The sequence below is a fragment of the Cavia porcellus genome, unplaced genomic scaffold (genome assembly GCF_034190915.1).
Source record: "Cavia porcellus strain 051 isolate PalLab524CR breed Dunkin Hartley unplaced genomic scaffold, mCavPor4.1 scaffold_7, whole genome shotgun sequence".
Classification (NCBI taxonomy): Eukaryota; Metazoa; Chordata; class Mammalia; order Rodentia; family Caviidae; genus Cavia; species Cavia porcellus.
Window position 1 is genome coordinate 95,038,776 of NW_026947490.1, and position 15,371 is coordinate 95,054,146.

Genomic DNA, 15,371 nt, shown 5'->3' on the forward strand with positions numbered 1-15,371 from the left:
CCTTTTCAACTGTTCACTGCTGGGATGAGAGGGGAGGAGATGCAGGCAAGAGAAATTATCACCAAAGAGACTGAACTTCCGCACTTCACCTGAAGGGATGCCAGTGTCTGAGTGACAGAAATAGGCCAGGGGTTCTTAGATCTACAGGGAAGGAAATGAAAACATGAAAAACACTAGAGGTAAAGTCCTGAGTGTCTGCTGGCAGTCAAAATCCACTGACTCACAGAAGCAGCTGGAGAGGAAGGCTGTAAGTGGGTCCTGGGCTGTCAGATGCTGGGGGAGCGTGTCACCAGTGTCAGCACATGTGGGAGCAAAACAAAGGTGGAGAGAGAGTCCAGCAAAAATTCTGATATGTCAGTTGACAGTAAATACATTATTTGGATACCGGGGGTGCTAAAAGAATTTTTCCAATAACAAGTGGTTTTAAAGAATGGATCATTTTAGCAAATTATTTATGCACAGCAGGCAGAGGTTTTTGTTTTTTGTTTTTTGTGGGTTTTTTTTTTTTTTTTTGTACCGGGGATTGAACTCACCATCTCGTGTCTGCCCAGCAGGCACTTACGCCGCTGAGCTAAACCCCCAGCCCCAGGCAGAGACTTTTGAAACTATTTTTAAAATCTCATTTAGACAGGTGCATTTTTTTGTCATTTCATATGTATTTATTTCTATTTTAAAAAATAGAATTAAAATGATGATATGGAATTTCAAAGCAGATCAAACTCAGGACCTTGTGCTTGCCAGACAGGCATTCGTGCCACTAAGCTGTGGCATATTGCTCAGTGGCACAACACCTGCCTGCAAATCCAAGATCCTGAGTTCGATTCCTGGTACCAAATAAAATAAAATAAAATCTCATTTAGAACTGTATAGCTTCAGACCCCACCTTGTCCCAAAAGAAAGCCCTGGTAAACGTGATATTGTGTTGAGGCTTGCTATGAGGGCCAGTTACTCCGGCACCTCCTAGGAGCCTTACAGAATTGCAAATTCTCAGTCCCCTGTCTAGTCCTACTGAAGGAGAATCTGCATGTGAATAAGATCCCTGGAAAATCTGTGTGCCCATCAGTGTTTTAAAAGCACTACTTTAGGACAGGTTAAGCAAAAAAAAAAAAAAAAAAAAAAAAAAGGAGGAGAAGGACTCTGAGAAATATCACCCAGCTTGATGGCCACTTCTACCCGGTGGACAGAACTAGCAAAGTAATAAAGCAAGCCGGAAAGAGGGCGGAGCTTTGCTTCAGAGTGAGTGCCCCTCCCCCCAATACCGTCAGTGTTCTCAGCCTTCGTCCACGCGAGGTCAAGCCCATGTGAATGCAGATGATGCAAAGGAAGCCTACACAACTTAAAAGAAGAAAAAATTTATTTTTCCAGTAACAAGTGGTAATGAGCATTTCCTAAAAATTCGGGTTGGTTATAAACACCGCATAGATCATTCTCCTTTTGCTTATTTTTCCCAAGAGGCTACATCAGCCTGTTCGAAATAATTGCTTTGCTTTTAGTCTGGGTGAGCAGCAACCTTTCACGGTAGCTGTGGCTGCCTCCAGAAAGAACGGTGAGATACACTAGGTCACAAAAGGGATTTTGGGTAGACAGAGCTGTGTTTGAGTCCTAGCTGGTCTGTTTCTCATGTGACCCGGGGCAAATCCTTCATTTCCTGAAAAGCAGATAGTAAGCTATGAGGTTCTGGGTGTTAATTATAGCTAACTATGCATTACAGTGTGGAGGCACAGCGGTATAGTTCAGCCTGGCTCCATGAACTTGAGCAGGTCCTTTGCTGTCTCTATGCTGCAGGGTAGCTCAGGATCACGAAGCTAGAAATTGGTGGAGCCCAGTCAGGTAGGTGCCACGTCTGTGCTCTTCAACGGTCCAGAAGAGTTAAACCAGAGGCTACCACCTCAATGCACCTAAGCTGCTGTCCCCTTCCCAGGGCTTCCGCTCTGCCCCCAGTTGAGGCTCCAGCTTTTAAGAGAGTTACGATTGCACCTGATTCATCCACAGTTTGTTACAAGAATAATCAGCGTTCACATGATTTATCGTAGCACCCTTCTGACTGCCAGAGTCATTATTGATATTTTAAATTGTGACTCCCAGCGTGCTGCCTCTGTCTCTATCTATATGACTGTCTCTGCCTCTGTCTGTCTGTCTGTCTGTCCCTCCCTCCCTCTCCTTCCACTTCTTTCTTCTAAGTGGCCCAGGTTCCCTCCCAGGCTGGAGAATTAGGTGCACCTTTAGCTCAGGTGAAACACAGAAGCCTGAAACAGAAAGACTGAATAGATTTGAATTAATGCAAGTTTCTCTCAGAAGCATTCGAGAGAGTTCAGCAAAGGTTAAGCATGCAGAGAATGCTGTATTTCTCTGTCTTCTGATTAACTTTAAGATAATTAACAGAGGGGGTATTGCTTGAGTAGCAACTGTATTCCCTAGAGGAGGAAGGACAGAGCTGAGAATCCTGAGGCTTGACCCCACTAGCTCGCTAATTTTTCCATCCGTGAATTCCTGGCTCTGTTGACATCAGGTCGCTCCAAAGCTGTGTGACATGCAAGCTCCTAACACTGTGCATGCATTTCCTCTAACTAGGCTTCATATGCCTTCCCTGGGAGAGAAATTTGCCACCCCAATTTCAGGAGAAGGCATTTGCTACACACAGAGAATCCTCAAGCAGTCCCGTGCAGCGTAACTGGTAACCATTACAGTTCCCACTTTGCCGATGAGGAAATCAATCTTGACAGATTGAGTGGTTGTCTCTGTAGAACACACTAAATACCAAATACTGGTACTGAATTAACCCATCTATCTGAGTCCAGCACCAAACTACAACAAGAGGAGACACGTTTCCCTCTCTCCTCCATCCCCTGTCTACCTTCCCACAAGGCACTCTAGCAGGGAAAAACAACAGTCCTCAGAGCAAGAGTATCATGTATGTCCCAGTAGCCACCAGGCTGCTTTTTAACCACCTAGTGGGCCAAGCAGACAAGCAGCGGCCACCAGGATAATAAGCAGCCACCTCTGATTTCCTCTCACCTTGCCTCCAACTCTAAGTACCACGTGAGTAAGGACAGGTTTTAAAGACTTCTACGTGCCTCCCACCACTGCTGTATTTTTAGAGACAAATACTTCACGTTGTCAACTTGCATGTCTGTGTATTTATAAGGAACCATGCCAGCAGTGCGGCACAAGAGAGCCACTTGCACTGCTCACATCTTATCAGATATTATTCATCAACTGTAGTACTCTTGCCTCGTCAGGCCAGAGAATCAGAACCTTTCTCTACACGGTGCCGCAGTCAGCTATTACCGATCACTGAGTCCGTCCGTACCCATGGGGAGACCGCTTTGCTCTTCCCGTCTAAATTCCTAGCTGGGTACTTTCTGTTTGTTACATGAGCATTTACTAATCATGTTTCAGTTATGAGGCTGCACCGAGAACACAAAAATCATCATAACAGGAACGCATTTACTAAGGAAACTGACCATTTTCCTACTCAATCCACCTCGGCCAACACTTGCACCTTCTTTGTGCTGGCCAGCCTTAATGGTTGTGCTCTTTCATGACTGCTTTGTATGAGTACACGCAAAAATGCAAATGATATGGCACATCTTGGAAAAGAGAAAATTTTGGTAAAGTGGGTGAAGTGTTACTGAAAAACTACTAAGCTCAGGCATATGAAGCTATTAGCAAATGAGGACTTGGGAAAGTTCCTGCAGCCTGCAATCGCAGGGGACAATATCCAAGAATGATGATAGTAGATGCTTCAAAAGGGGTGATTTGAATATCAAAGGGCTGAGCAGAGGCCTTTGGGGAAACTGATCAAGTCCTGGAATCTTTTTTCGAAGAAATGACTTTGTCTTTGTGTGTACTGTGAAAATCAAACATAGAGTGAAGGAAGGATTGTACCATAGTCCTGTACATGTTTGTCAGAAAACAGTTATGCCAAGAAAAAGAATCGAAAGTCCAAATGTCAACAGTTTTGGTATGTTGTAAGACTCCCAGGTAACGTGTGACTTTAGTTTAATAACATAAGAAATAAGGCTATTTCTTTATTTCCGTGAGAGACAAGATTTGTTTTACTTTTCAAGATAGAATCCTGATGGGACATTTCCTCACTGTTTGCTGAGACATGCAGCCCAGTTTTAAGAGGATACCTAGAGGAGCCCGGCAGCACGCACCCCTCAACAACGAGGGCCTCGCTGAGTTTTTACAGCCCTGTGACCATGTAGATCATTCAGGCTCAACTCTACAGAGTAAGAAACTGATTGTTCGGAAGACATTCTACTGAGGATGTTATCCAGCGTTTCATCAGGTTACCTGCCTGTTAGCTCTTTCCCAGAGGACTGGTCGCTGGGTGGAAGGAAGTGGGACGTGACTTGATCAGTGAGCCCATCAGTGAACATCACCTGCTGGCTTACTTGGGAGAGGGCAGGACCCTGCATGACCTCGGGCTGCAGAACCTCCCAACCCCCAGCCCGGGAGCCTCTTCCTCCAGTTCTCCAATTCTCAGGGACTTCTCAGGGGGTCAGAGCTTCCTGTTTCCATCCCTCAGTGAACATGGCCTCTCCCAGCCTGGCCCGGAATATCCTCTGGGCCCCTCCTTGTTCCCCAGAGTAATGCTTTCCTCAGTTCTCTGAAATGAATCTGACCCTGCCTCATCCCTATTGTCAGCCAGGGAACTGGCACCATCTGATTCATCCCAGTTTCTAGCTCAGGGAAGAGCCCCCTCGGGTTGGCCAGAGCCACAGCACTGGCTCTGCCTTTTGTGATCTGACCCAGATGAGCCCAGGGAGGGAGGGATGTCAGGCAGGAAGAGAGAAAGGGTGTCCTCATTTGCCAAAAGTGGAAAGCGGCTTGTCAGGCAGGCAATAGGGCCCAAGGCAGATCTCTACTTATGCTCTACTCTGAAATTTGAAATTGGAATTCATTCAGGGGATTTTGTTGTGAGGAGGAGTTAAACGGACTGGCAGGGGTGGATGGTAAGAAATCCAAATCCAAACTAGGCAGGGTGGCACACACCTGTAATCCCAGCATTTGGGAGGCTGAGGCAGGAGGATTGTTGCAAATTTGAGACTAGCCTGGGCTACAAATTGAGCTCAGGGCCAGCCTGAACTGCAGAGTTAGGCCCTGTCTCAAAAAAGAAAAGAAAAAGAAAGTCCTTTTACAGATGAACACATGAAACTTCCCCAAGTCAGTGATCTGCTGAGTTCACACAACAAATTAGAGATAACGTATGGTTGCAGAGACTCTGACAATCAATGGATTTAACAGCTCCTGGATCATACCTGACCTGAAGGTATCCACATTTAGAAAAGTACTAAATCTTGACTTTCCCCAAAGTGAATATGGCTGTGAGGAGGCTGGGTCTGATGGATTCTATAGAGAATTCCCTCAAGTAAAACTACAAAAAAAATGAGAGAAAGACATGGTTCCAGTTCCTAACTCATCAAGTTTTCCCACCTGAGATCAGGTGCATCTGCTGGGCTCCCTCCAAAACTGGTTAAGGCAAGGACACAAAAGCGGACGGGAATTTCTAGATGTGGGCTCCAAGGCAGCACTGCGAAGTGGCCAAAGGTGTGGCCACTGCGGCAGACAAAAGACAGTATGTCTTACAAAGTATGTAACCATGAGTAGGTGAGCCAGCTTCTCTGAGCTCGCTGCCTCAGCTATAGAATGGAGATCGGAAGGGCCACCTCCACTGCTGATGGGGGCTACGTCAGCTAATGCACACACAAGTACCCAGAGAAAGACTCCGTGAGAGAGACGTTTTCCTGGCCCAGCACTCCTGAGTCTCATTCCTCCAAGTCTCAGTTTAGAACTTTCCAGATGTTTTTGCTTCCCACACCATCATGCTGCCGACGGGGGTGAAAAGTACAGAGCTGCAGGTGTGTATGGGGCAGGAGGCAGAGGAGCCTTCCGGGTTCCCTGTGCCCCCGCTACCATGAACCCTCCTACAGGGCAGTGGTCCGAGCCCTTCTGCAGAGGCCATTTCTACACTCTGCTTCTGGTTCGGGCTGCCAAGGAGAACCTCAGGCTGCGTCAGGCACCACATCCCATTTCCAAATGGCCTTAGCTCTGAAGCAGCGCCACAGACCCCTCAGCGTCACCTGAGGAGGGGACAGGAGCTCTGGCCCTGACCCTGTTCACACAGCTGCCTTCGGGGCCAGGAAATGAGGCGCCCGGCTGAAGCTACATTCCAAGGTCTGACTGCGATTCAGTCCAGCTTAGGTGCTGAGGTCCGGGTAGATAAGCAGGGGAAGCAAACGGGGGAGCCTGGGGGAGAGGAGACGCGGGCGATGGCATTTCACAGATGGCTTTGCAGGAATGGGCCTGGGCCTGCAGTCAAAAACCCTGGCCTGCTGCTTGGTTTTGTCACCTATAAGTCTTCCTTCATTATCGGTAACAGTGGTCTCCAAAGTGTGATCCATGGACCCTTGGGGGGAGGTGGAAACTATTTTCATAAGATTAGTAAATCGGTCCTCTTTATCCTGCAAGTCTCGCTGGTATCCAGTGGAGTCTTCCATAGGCCATGTGATGTCATATCATCCGTGCTCTGATAGATGATGGAATGTGTGTTTTCTAATTGTCTGTTTTCATTGCTAATACAGTGAATATCGATAAATAGAAATCATATCATCTAAAGTTCTTTGAGGTCAGTATTAATGTTCAGGGCCTTAGAGGGGTTTGGGACTGAGTGCCTGCTCCTAGGGGTCCTTAATCCATGGATGCCTGCTGTCCCCACCCCAGCCAGGAACCTGGTAGGCATCAGCAAGGTGTTTCTGCAACCTGGCAGCAACTACCTCTTATAGTTGGAGAGTGTTCCTAGTGGGGAGTGCCTGAGCCTGGGGAAAGGAGCCTGGGCTGCATTCGGGAGGCTTGGAAGAGCTGGGGGCAGTGAGTGGAGCCAGGCAGCCAACCAACAGCAGCCGGGTGGAGCATCCTCTGAAGACAGGAGGGGCCGGGGCCTAGGGATGATGCTGAGTCTGGCCTTCACAAGGTCACTCGCTCCTCTCGATGAGTTAATCCCAAAGCCCCCAAGTTCCTTGGTGCCCAGAGGGCTTGAGCTGGTCCTGCACACAACTTCCCTTCCCTCCCGCTCCCGTTCCCTAAGCCTCACTCACTGGAAACAAAGTGAGCCGCTTCCACAATCTCAAATTTTCCAGTAGCCACATTTAAGAAGCAGGTGAAATTGATTTCAGTAAGATTTCACCTAACCCTCCACTGTGAAACCTTGATTTGTGAGTGCAATTTGTTCCAGAAACATGCTTGCCATCCAAAGCACTTGGATGTCAAAGCAAATTTCCCTGAAAGAAACAATGGAAACTCAAATGATTTGTCCCATGATTACAATACTGTAACATAACACAAGATAATAAATCATATACAAGGTATAAAGAAAAATGAACCGGTTAACCTGTACTTACCTTTGAAGATTTTTGTTGCTGGTAGGAGGCAGACGAGAGAGCAGGATTACCGTGTCCCTGGACTTTTCTGTCACTGATGGAATCACTGCTGTCTGTCGGCTCAATAGAATCTCTTTTCCTTTTTGGGCACCTTTAACAAGGAACTTACCCAATGACACTTGGCTTTCGCCTCCTGAGAATTTAGTGGAAATGTGACCCTGCATCATTGTTAAACAGATTCATCCCTCGCACTGTCTTATTTTGGTGGTATTTTTCTACAAAATTTTGCATGGTTTCCCACATTTTATACATCTCCCTAATTGCTTTTGACATGAGGAATTCTACCTTTTTATCCTTTTTCTCTGCAGACAAGATCACCTCCCTAACCTCTTGCTAAGATCAGAGAAAGAGAGACAGAAACAGAGATGAGAATCCCAGGTGTGATGGTACATACTTATAATCCCAGCACTCAGGAGGCTGAGGCAGGAGGCTCTCTGTGAGTTCAAGGCCAGCCAGGGCTACAAAGAGAGTTCAAGTCCAAAATACATAGTGAAGCCCCATTTTAAACAGACCAAAAAGAAAAGTGGGGGGTGGGGGATGAGAGTGAGAGAGAGAGAGAGAACCATTGGGTGGCTGTGTGATCATGTGACATTCAGCATCACATACTACTTGTAATGCAAAACACTGCCTGTCTATCAAGTTAAAATGTATTATAAATTTTGCTCTTCTTGTGGAATACTCGCAGAACAACTTAGATCCAAGGTTTTCTGTACATCCAAAGTTGTGTCATTTTGTAATGGCGACAGCTCTTTGAAGAGTTACTGTTGCTTCCCTGCCCTTTTTCCAGGCGTTCTAAGTTTTAAAGAGAGAGAAACTTCTAAATAGTCACCCTTTGGGTTTCCAGAACTCAGTACATCTGGCTCCCTTCAGATAACATCAGAATGTGTAATGCCTCTCTCTAGCCTTTAGTTCCATGCTTCAACTAGTATGAAGCTCATAATTTGCTGTGCGATTTAACTTGCAGAAAATCAAATGCCTGTTCAAAGAAAATATAGGAACTAATCATAGGAAGTTGATGTCAGCTTTGATATTCTACTCAGGAAAAACAGAAGCGGGTTCGCCGGATGCAGAGGCCCCGCTCAGCCTGTGGCCCTGCAGCACCCCTCTCTCCCTCTCTAAAAGCCTCTGCACCCCTAGGTCCCTGGGCTGCAGCTGTGAGGGTGACAGAGGGCCAGCCCTTGAGCAAGCCTGGCTCCTTTCAAGCGACTCTTATCTCCTGAGTATTGGCTTTCCAGTGGCGAGCAGCTCAGACCTGGATCTAGTAATAATTTTAACATATAATCAATATAAGCAATTAATAATGAAATGTTTTTTATTCTTCTTTGTACTAAGCCTTTGAAATTCAGTGCATAGTTTAGACTTCCTCTACATATGAATTTGGACGTGACATTTTTCCGGAAACACTTGCCCTGTATACAGGGGTTATAAAATTTATACTTGAACAAAGAGATTCACATACTCAAGTTGTTCCAAGCATATTTAGGAGTGTTTCAATGACTGAATCAAGTGTTTAAAAATCAATTTTATTGTATTTTATTTTTTTGGGACGGGGTCTCGCTCTGCAGTTCAGGCTGGCCTTGACCTCACTTTGTAGCCCAGGCTGGTCTCAAACTCACAGTGATTCTCTCGAGTCAGCTTCTGGAGTGCTGGCATTATAGGCATGTGCCACCATGCCTGGCTCTTAAAACCAGCTTTTAAATTCAAATAAAACTTAAAAGTTTCTCAACTGGAGATATAGTCGTATTTTAAGTGCTCAGTAGCCATATCTGGTTAGCAGCTAATAGACTGAAAAGTATAAATATACACTGTCCAAGTCCTGCATCCTCTTTGAAATTAACTATATTGTGTAGTTAAATAAGTATGTGAAAGTAACATATGTTCATTACTCAAAATTTCAACATTATAGAAATATAATAAATAGAACATAATATATCCTACGTTCCTCTTTCATAGACAACTATTGTAAAAATGATGCACATTTCCCATTTGTTTTCTCTATATATTTATAGTAATTGTTATTGATAATTTTTATAAGAGCAAGATAATTCTATTTATCCTTCCCTTTCATTAAACACACATACAGCATGCAGTGCTAAGAACAGTGAATAGAATGCTGAGCATTCGCCCTATGAGGCTCACACTCAGGAAGACAGGGGGAAAATGAAACAAGATAAATATACAGGGCATGTTGAAGAAAATGCATTAAGGAATAAAATTAGGAAGTCATTTGGCGGTTACTTTGGAGAAGGCAGTGAGCCACTCTGACGCAGAGAGATAACAACTGAACGGAAAGCCCTTGTGACTTAATCACTTCTTCAGAAGACTCCACCACCTAATACCACCGGCTGGTGATTAAGCGCCAGCACAGGCATCTGCGCGGGGAGGGAACACATTCAGGCCACGTCGGATACGCGGTGAAAAGCAGGTAAGTGGGCTGGGGACGGGCTGGGCTGCAGTTGAGTGGCAGAAAGACCAAGAGGGCAAGCGCCTGAGTAAACCACAGGCAAGGCAGAGCTAAACCCTGAGGAAAACGAGCTGCAGCAGACAGGGACGGATGGAGTCCGCTGGACACAGGAAGCCCAGCCAGCAGCAACAGACCTGCAGTTTCTCATACCTCCCCAGCAACACACACACACGCACATGCATACACGCGTGTGTGTACACACACACACACACACACACAAGGAAATAGGGTCGCTCCTTTCTACACTGGACACCCAGGTCCTCTCCCCAGACATGGACATCCTACAGTCCACACTACAACCCACAGAACAAAGTTCTGGCTGGACGATACCTGGACTGTCCTTCCATTTTTGCTACTTAAAAACTGCTGCAGTGACCATGCCCACACAGGTGTCCTCTGGCAGATATACCTATAATGCGCAGTATTCTCTGCGCTGTTAACTCATTAAAAATTAAATCACTGGAGGTGATTTTTCAGTTTTTTTGCAGAACAAACAGGACTATAAGGAACACCCTTGTACATAAATCTCGAGTAATTCTATACAAAGATACTGTAAGCCTAAAATGTATTTGAATTTTAAATTTGTTAAGTGGAATCTGTTTTTCTTCCAAAGAGCTTAGACCAACTTACGTGTCTCCTGATCATATTTAAGGCTTCCTATGGCCTGGCAGCCTGATCAAAATGATTTGACAGCGGGGGTGCAGCTCAGTTCAGACCACAAAATCCTGAATCCAGTCTCTGGCACAAAGATAACAACAAAGGCCATGGGTGTCGCTGAGTGGCAGAACACTTGCCTAATGTGCATAGGGCCCTAGGTTCAATCCCAGACAACACCACACACACACAATAACCAATGAAAAGCTACATGATCTTTAACAATCAATAGCTAAACATATTGTCTTACTGTTAAGTTTATTTGTTACTTTTATTTTTGTTTTGTTTTTGTGGTACTAGCAATTGAAACCGGGGCCTTCACACTGAGCTACATCCTCATTCCATTTTATTTTGAGACAGAGTCTCACTAAGTTACCCAGCCTGAGCTAGAATTTACCGTCCTGCATAAGCCTCCTTGGATGCTGGGATTACAGGCATGTGCTACCGTGCCCAGTTTAGCCATTTTCTTTATGCTTATGGATTATTTGTATTTCTTCGTCTGCCTTGCTGGCTGTTCTTTGCTGGGTCCCTTCTTTATTGAACTGCAAAGTTTTAAAAAATATATATTTAGCAAAGTAATCCTTTGTGTCATATATATTTGCTTTTTAATTTTGTGCAATGCTGGGGATAGGACCCATGTCGCTCTGCATGCAAGGCAAGCTGGTCTACCACTGAGCAACAGAGAGAGAGAGAGAGAGAGAGAGAGAGAGAGAGAGAGAGAGAGAGAGAGAGAGTTCTGTGTTTTATATGGACTGAGACTATTAAACTTTAAAATTATTTCATGTTCATCTCTAACAGTCTTATGCTTTCACTTTCTTATACCTAGGTTTGTGACCCAGCTGGAATTTATTTTTTTTTACAAGGAACAAAAAGACAGCAATGTCTTTTTAGTGGACTGGTTAGTCATTTAACCCTACACGATTTACTGAATAGTCTCTCTTTTTTCCCAGTGACTGGAAGAGAGTTTTGAGAGGTCTCATTGCAAGACTCAAACACCACCAACACTGCGGACTGGAACCCGGGAAACGGCTGGCACGGCCGCCAGGAACCTCCACCAGGGGAGCTGCCTGCTGCACACCTGGAGCAGGAGCCGGTGGGCCTTCCCTCCTGCTCTGGAGGAGCAGCTGCCTGGGACCACCCTCATGCCTGCCTCACCAGCACTCCATGCCACCTGCACAAGGTGGCACTGATACTATTTGGCAGCTGCAAATAAAACTCTTAATTAGAACACGATTTCCAATTTCCAGCATTGCAAAAATAAACTTTTTTAAAAATGAGCACAGTGAGTGATATAATTAAAACAATATATACAACTGCATTAATGTCAAAGCAAAAACTCAAAGGGAAAGGAATCTAGAGGGACAAGAAAGAGAAAGGCCACTAGATATACAAAAAGCACCCGGGGTGCAAAGCCAAAGCCCCGGCCTCTGGTTCCAGCTGCGTGTGGTGGGCATCTTCACCCCTTTGCGCCTCGCCCTCCTCAGCTCTAACACAGAAACAGTGCCAGAAAACGCTGAGGTTCCTTCTGCAGTGATCACACCTAAGGTTCCCCAGCTGCCCTGAAGTCTCCTCCCAGGTCTGGGGGGCGGAGGTGTTTGCTTGTTTTTGTTCTCGGTGTGGAATCTTAGATGACATTCTCCACTGACTCTCGTTCCCCTCAAGGTCCTTGAGTTTGCTTTGCCCTGAAGCTTCAATCAGGACTCTAGAGTAAAGTTGTTACTATTTTCTTTTTTTTTTTTTAATTTTATTTAAGAGGAAAAAGAGAAAAACACAAAACAAAACAAAGCGGTGTAAGGGTACACGTAATACAGAACTACAAAAAAAAAAAAATAACAGTAAGAAATCACCTGTTAATAGATTACATATAATCATCTTAGATATAGTTGCTCAAATCACAGTATCAAAGAATACAAAGTGGACATTCAAACAGAGAGACTGCAAACAGCTGTGTTCAATGATCCAAAAACATTAATATAGTCAGCTATTTAACACCCCTAAAAACACTTGCTGTTATATCCGTTAGAGCTCTTTTTTTTCCCCTCTCTTTTTTTACAACAAAATTTACACATTTTGGATTTTATTACTCCTTAGTTCTTATTATTTTGGGGGGAGGAGAGAATAAAGTCAAATATGGCAAAACAAAGCTGTCAGTCAAAACCAAGGATCTCCTGCAACTAGCCGTCTGCCACCTGATTCCGGTTCTATCAGGATTTCCACCCACCTTCACAGGATTTTCTTTCAGCCAAGAGGGGAGACCCCAAGCTGTGGGGCCCCTGGAGGGCATCTCTTGCTAAGGAAAGAGGCCACGTGTGAGGAGGAGGTTCCTCCGAGGACCAGCCTTTCCGTCTTCGATGTGATGTGAGCGGGAGCCAGGGCCTTTAGAGGAAGCGGTTCTGGAGGACTGGCTGTGGAGTGGAGTGAAAGTCCCAAGATGCTGAGCTCAGAGCTCAAGGCACCTGCAGTGCTCACAGGAGTCTCTGTTTTCATCTAGAAAACAAAGTACTTTTGAGGCAGAAAATTGTGCAATCAGCAGGCGCTTTGAACGTGGCCACCTAGCAGGTGGGCTGATGAAGCTGTCTGCCAGTGGGTGACAAGGGGACAGGACGGGAAGCAGAAATGGACAGGGGCCCTGGATAGACAGCAGGAAAGTGCAGAATCAGCACAGGCCACCGAGAGATGACGGTGAGGAGAACTCTCTGACCTCAGCCCCCAGTGACTGTGGGCGAGCAAGCAGTATTTGGGGGGACCCTACTCCCCATATGATGGGTGCTGGCTTTCTTTCCAACATGCCCTCTTTGCAAGTTTTCATTTGCTGGAAGCAGAGGCAACGGTTTGGGTCCCACATAATTAACTTAGGTCTTTTTCCCTGTGTCCAAATCAGCTGTCATTCTGTGAACATTCTTGGATTTCTTCACCCCGTGCATTTTGTATGTCAATGCTTATACAAAATTCTCACATGGGTTAGAATTTCCTGTGTTTATACTGCCTGGACGACCCTACCTTTGTCCGAGCTTATCTCTCCTCCCTTCCATGTCCACAGCTTGCACTTCAAAGCCCATGTCATCTACTAAGCCTGAATATTTCGGTAGCTTTCTACCTTGCTACTCAATCGATTCTTCAGTATTTTTTTGTACAGATACTTTTCACATAACTGCTTGCATGGCCTTTCTCATTTTCAATGCCCTTCACCAAAGTAGTATATTTGTTACACAGTATATACACAGTACATTTGACACATCCTTTTGAGATGATCACCAAAGTTCAGAGTTTCCTTAGGGTTTGCTTCTGAGGTTACAGATTCTATTCTATTTGGACAAATGTGTAGTGACAAGTATCCACCACTGTAGTACCATAAGGATAGTGTCCTAAAAATCCTCTGTTCTCCATCTGTTCCTCTCTCCAGCCCTCTCACCTAACCCCTGGAAACCATGATCTTCTAACGGTCACCATAATTTGTCCATAAATGTCCCACCTATGCCAGAGTGATACACTGTTACAATACGGAGTGTTTCCAGATTGGCTTCTTAGCTTTAGTAACATGCAACTGAGCTTCCTCTGTGCTTTTTCATTGGGTGACAACTTATTTCTTTGGTAACATGGAATAACATTCCATTGTCTGGATATTCCACAGTTTGTTTATCGATTTGCTCACTGAAGAACAACATGATTATTTCCGAATTTTGGCAATGATGAAGAAAACTGCTATAAACTGTGCATATTTTCATGTAAACATAAGTTCTCAATTCCCGTGGGTAAATACCAATAAGCATAACTATTCCATCATACTGCAGGAGAAGGTTTTGTAAGAAAATGCCACACTGGCTTCCAAAGCAGCTGTCCTGCCTCGCATTCTTGCAGTAACAGGTTTTTGCCTCCCCACAGAATTGCCAGCCAGTGTTCTAGAGTTGGGCCATTCCACAGATGTGCAGTGCTAATCTACAGTTCCCTAATGTCATATAATATTGAGCATCTTTTCATGTGTTTATTTTTATATCTTGAGGGTCTCTGTTAAGGCTGTTAAGGTCTTAAGTCTATTTTTGAGTTTTTACCTTATTGCTCAGTGTTAAAGAGCTTTTGTACAATGTGGCTACCAGTTCTCTGTTAGATTTGTGCTTGCAAATATTTGCTCTCCATATATGGTTTGTCTTTTTGTGCTCTTGACAGTGTCTTTCTCAGAGCAGAAATTGTTCATTTTAATAAAAAGTTCAACTTTTTAATTTTCTCTTCCATGTACCCTCTTAGAAGTTAAATCTGAGATTACAGCCCTCATCCTTCAACAATCTTTTCTGAAAAAGATGGAAGCAACAAACACATAGTTGCTGACCACTTCAGTAGTGACATCGCGACACTGGCCGTCAGCATGATGACACTGGTGGTCCTTTTTCCTGGGTTTGCGTTAGTCACGGGAGTCTTGGATGGTCCTTGTGTCATTTCATGGGAGTCTTTCTGTAGAACACATGCCACTGCCTTCTGCCTCCTAAGGGAGAAAAGGAAAAATTGAACCAGCCATTTGTGATCTGTACTACCTCCATGAAAGCTTTACAGATATTATAGACTCCATGCCGGACAAAGGTTCCAATCCAGCCACTCTTTACCCAAGGTGAGGAATCTAACCTTTGTGAAAATCTGGGGCTGAAGCCTGAAACCTGTCCTGCCAACGTCCCAGGTTCCTGTGCTGCCCTTCTCTGTCACGCCCCATACATGACACGATCTAACTCAAAAGAGACTTGAGAACTGACCGTGCAGGAGCACAGTCAGCAAGACCGTTAGCCCTCCCCCAAGGTCAGACTCATTTTTGTGGGTCTCTA

At 45.0% G+C, this 15,371-nt stretch overlaps 1 long non-coding RNA gene across 1 annotated transcript; it reads left to right on the forward strand.

The window, feature by feature from the left end:
• Nucleotides 1-9,726: 9,726 nt before the first annotated feature.
• On the forward strand, nt 9,727-11,837 carry LOC134476776 (uncharacterized). The gene is made up of 2 exons (XR_010048571.1): nt 9,727-9,870; nt 11,514-11,837. It is a non-coding gene; the product is annotated as an uncharacterized LOC134476776 (long non-coding RNA).
• Nucleotides 11,838-15,371: the final 3,534 nt, after the last annotated feature.